The sequence below is a fragment of the Electrophorus electricus genome, chromosome 2, assembly GCF_041902795.1.
Source record: "Electrophorus electricus isolate QZ-2024a chromosome 2, ASM4190279v1, whole genome shotgun sequence".
Lineage (NCBI taxonomy): Eukaryota > Metazoa > Chordata > Actinopteri > Gymnotiformes > Gymnotidae > Electrophorus > Electrophorus electricus.
In genome coordinates, this window is record NC_137498.1 from 35124235 (window position 1) to 35128207 (window position 3973).

The 3973-nt window shown below is 36.5% G+C and overlaps 1 protein-coding gene across 30 annotated transcripts in view; it reads right to left on the reverse strand.

Annotated features, from left to right (window-relative positions):
- The window catches only part of clasp2 (cytoplasmic linker associated protein 2), a 73434-nt gene extending 73265 nt beyond the window's left edge, over positions 1-169 (reverse strand). For 15 of the 30 annotated variants that reach the window (XM_081700854.1, XM_081700824.1, XM_081700843.1 and 12 more), the window contains exon 1: positions 1-168. This exon is cut by the window's left edge and continues 773 nt beyond it. The gene's annotated coding sequence lies outside the window, so the exon portion shown is untranslated. The other 15 variants (XM_081701000.1, XM_081700870.1, XM_081700983.1 and 12 more) reach the window with 3 other exon arrangements.
- Positions 170-3973: the final 3804 nt, after the last annotated feature.

The following is a 3973-nucleotide window of genomic DNA, read 5'->3' on the forward strand; positions in this document are numbered from 1 at the left end:
GTGTGTCCTGGAAGGTGGCGCTGATGGCTGGGCTGTTCTTGTAGCTTCTCTGTTATAGTTAATCCGAAAATAATCAGTGCTACAACATCTGCCTCTCACATTCAGCCCTCCCCCGAGCACGACAACAGGATCCCGGTAACGGCAGTTGAATACCAAGCATACGCTACTAAACAAATACTGAAAAGGCCTTAAGGTCCTTCAGCGCCGCACAGCTGTCCGGCATATTGCCTGAACGAAAACGTGCGAATAGTGGCGCTTCGGTGAAACTTCGGTAAGGATATTTCCTTATAGATAAACGTTAATACTTCGTAGTTGAAAAGTATAAATACGACCTCCATGTAGGGATAGTAAATGTGATGCCAGTTGTTAGGCTCGCAAAGTGTTTGACAGGGAGTTGGAGCCCTCTGCTGGTGCATGCGATGAGTTTACAAATGCAAATATAAAATGTTCAGTTTCAATGTTTGAATTATTTAAATTAATTTATATAACACTTTATTATGCTAGTGAAGGTAGAGAACAGAAAGAATGCATATGAAACATTTTATTTTGAAACAGTTTTTGTTTTACTGTGCATATGACAATAAACCCTGAACGTATCCTACCATGACTTTGCCATGAGCTCATCATGAACTGCATGGGCCAAGCTGCATCAGGAACCATGATCCAAATATTGCTTCATTTGTACAACTTCTGAATCTTGGGACAACTATATTTACCCTTCACTGTTGGAGTAGGCTGTGAAATTTAAATGCTAAATTAATAAATGAATGTTAGTAAAGTAATGAAAGTAATGTCAAAAGGTCAAGACATTTTTATTGCAATTCCATATATATATATATATATATATATATATATATATATATATATATATATATATATATATATATATATATATATATATATATATATATATATATATACACACACACACACACAGTGTATATAAGTACACAATGAACTGAAATAATGTTCATGTGGGACCATGACACAACACAACCAATGATCATTATAACATAGGAAAATACATACAAGTACATGGTACTTAGTAAAGTGAGTGGATATACAAAAGATGCAATATACTATGGTGTATTTAGCAGATATGCTTATAGTATATATGAACAAAGCAGTCACTAAAGTAGCATCCAGTACAATGGTACATTTTGTAACCACTATCAGTAAATTAGGTTTTGCCATAACAAACTGTATTTGTTTGCTGGCTGGTAGCAGATACTTACTAAGCAATCTAAGACACATCTAGGCTTCCTGTCTCTTTGATGGGCAGGATGCTTGGAAATAAGAACTATATTTAGAACCATTGCAACCATTAAAAATTGGCAACCACTGTACCCTTTGAAAATATAGTTTACTTTTTTAAAAGAGTCTATGAAAAATGTATTTTTTGTTTATTAGTTTGTTCTTACACTAATACGTCTAATCTATCAGTCAGATAAAACCTCAAAGAAAAACTAGTAACTTCCTGAAAATCAAATCACAATTATTGCCACTTTGTTTTGCTGAGGAAACAGCAACAAGACCTCTCCTGTGATACAGGATCAGGTATTATACAAAATCTCTTCATATCCTTCAGAGTCTATGCTCTTCAATTCTGGAATCTTTTCTTTAGCTCACGCCACAGTTTTCAAATGGGCTTTAGATCAGGCCACTGGGACAGGCACTGCCAAAGCTTGATTCTGTGGACCTGTGAATGATTTTTTTGTGTGGATTTGGAAGAATGCATTCGGTCATTGCCCTGCTGGAAGATCCAACCACGACTCAGTCTTGCCAAAGAAGCAGTGAACCACTGCTGTTGTCCAACTGTTGCCCATGAATAAACTTTTGCTTCTCAAACTATCCTTATGTGTGGATGCAAAAAGCATTTTTGACCACTTTCAAACTGGTCACCATTGTTCCAGTTGTGTGAAACTTCTTAAATATTGTTCTAAGCAGAGGTGGGTATTTTCTGTTTTGTTTTGTTTTTTTAAATTGTTTGTTTGCTTGTTTTTGCCTTAATTATTTTGTTTTCTCTCACCTTCCCCCTATTAAAAGATTACTAAGAGTGTTAGGCATGTGTGTCACTACGGATTTTTGCCATAGTGAAAAAGAAAGTGATGGATGACAAAGGATAGGTTTATTATCTTTATTATTATAATGATGTATCACAACATTGTTGATATCTTTAGCATCGAGAGCCTTACCACTCATCTGCCACTTCTCATTGGGCTTAAACAACCAGGAGGATGTTGTGTAGATCTCCTTTCTGAATGGCCCTCCCTGATTGTTTATTCAGAACATGCATTAAATACAATCTGATACATCTAATTGATTGAAAACACAAACACATTTACATAAAACATCAAAACAACCTTTTTCTACGGTTACTATAAACCAGGAAAGGATTGATAGAGAGCATTTATGTATTCTCTTATTTTTCTGTTCTAATTTGGTCTGCTTTACCTGTGACATATTGTTAGAGATAATTCCTTCTACTATACTCTATCTACTTTAGTTCAGTGTGCATCTTTTAAGTGATAACAATAAATAAGTATGTGAGGGATTATTCAACTATTCTCCTTAAAATGTAAATCTGGGTTTGGCACCCCTTAAGAATTAATAGCAACATTTAGGAAATTATTAGGTTAATTACCTTTCTCTAATGTCAAGTTCATGTGTGTGAGTTGAAAGTAAAGCAAAAGAAACCATCCACTAAACTCTATAAATACTACTTTAAAAGGAGTCACACAGCCACATCCCTTCAGCCCAGACTATATAAAGGTCTTCAACACTAACCTGCTAGCAGATCACACTAAAAAAGTAGAGAGCAAAGTGTTAGACAGGTCACTTAAACAGTTCCTCCAATATCATTGTTATAATCTAATGCTTCTGGCAGAGCTGGAGCCATGTTATGTGAACAATGTGGAGTTCACAGCTGGTAATAGCCTTTCTGCCCCTAACTTGGGTGAAGTTTTCTCCGGATCCACATGTCTGAACTAGGATGAAACATGATCTTTCATACATTTTTTTACATGAAGAAAATTTCCATACAGGAGCTTCATAAACTAGAAGCTGGTCCTTTCTCAATCTGAGAGAAATGAGAATTATTTAGACAAAGTAATATGCTGCCTTCAGTAACAGTTTCCAAGGTAACACTAATCCTGTAAATTCTGCCAACCTGCCTCTTTTGTATAGACAGCCTCTCGGTGTATATGAAAGGAAAGCAAGATGGTGCCTATATTAAGCTGATGAACGTATTTCTCAGAAAAAAGGAAAGTGACTGATGAGTCACCTCTAGTGACACATAGAAGAGACATGGACCATACTGTACATTTACATTATTGTGCCTGTTGTGCACAAACTGTGACTGGCTGAGAGGAAGTATACTAGGGACCTGTTAAGAATAGCAAGCCTGGTTATCTGGTTGTTGTGTAAAGAAAGGTGAAAACTGGTCTCCTTCACATGGTCAGGGTTGTAGAACCCTCCTCTTCTGAATAACAGCTGCCTCCACCTAAGGTGTGGGGTGCTAAAGCCAATAATGCTACAGTAGCATCTATGATCAGTGCAATTTGAGTTTTGAAAACTTGTACCTAATTATTCAAGTGACTGTACTTCTTTATTGTAAAGAAACCCATTTTGGTAGGGAAATGCTTTCTGCTGTGAAAAGAGCTTTGGCCTCTTATGGAGGTTATGCCTTCTACAGCATATGAGGACATCTTAACATATTTTCAGTAAGGCGCTTGTGTAGAATGGTAAATGTGTCCTGATTTGTGTGACGACAAAACTGTAAAAACATTGTGAAAATAGACTAACAGGTGAGAGTTGCTCGTGGATGGAAGTGGACAAGCAGACACTGCAGGAGGTGCTACAACTAAAACACAAGAAAATGACCGAATAGAAAACAGGCATGACTTTGGGTTCTGTATTAAAACATGGAAAACAAAGTTTCAAGTCCAGTGCAAGCCATAAACAACACTGAATG